Genomic DNA, 631 nt, shown 5'->3' on the forward strand with positions numbered 1-631 from the left:
CAAAAGCACAGACTTCCATGTTCAAATATAAGACAAGCTGAATAGAGCATTAAGCCAGACAGACCCCTTCTGAGCACCAGGTTTGCATGTTCAGTCAGTCATTCAGGAGACATCATTCTAAGACAATGACTGGCGAAAGAACACATTTGAGCCTTGGATTCCATCCCACATGAAACCTTCCCACCTTGCTAGACTGATCTACCACATTTAGATGAGTATGGGAAGAGACTCTGAAAGTTATGCCCAACCCAGATGAGTGTCGTTATTTTGTTATTTTATTTCCTATTAGTGGGTGTTTTGCTTGCATGTATGTACTACAGGCATGCCTGGTGCTGGCTGAAAGATAAATAGTGGATAGATAAAAGATAAATAAACAGAAATAGATGGATGGATGAATGGATGGATGGATGGATGGATGGATGGATGGATGGCTAGATGGATGGATATATAGATGGATGATTATAGATAGATAATAGATAAATAGACTAAGATAGATAGATAGATAGATAGATAGATAGATAGATAGATAGATAGATAGATAGATAGATAGATAGATGGATAGATAACAAATGATACAAGATAGAGGTATGGAGTGTAGTACATAGATGGCAGATAGGTAGATAATACATGG

This window comes from Microtus ochrogaster, chromosome 1 (assembly GCF_000317375.1).
Source record: "Microtus ochrogaster isolate Prairie Vole_2 chromosome 1, MicOch1.0, whole genome shotgun sequence".
Lineage (NCBI taxonomy): Eukaryota > Metazoa > Chordata > Mammalia > Rodentia > Cricetidae > Microtus > Microtus ochrogaster.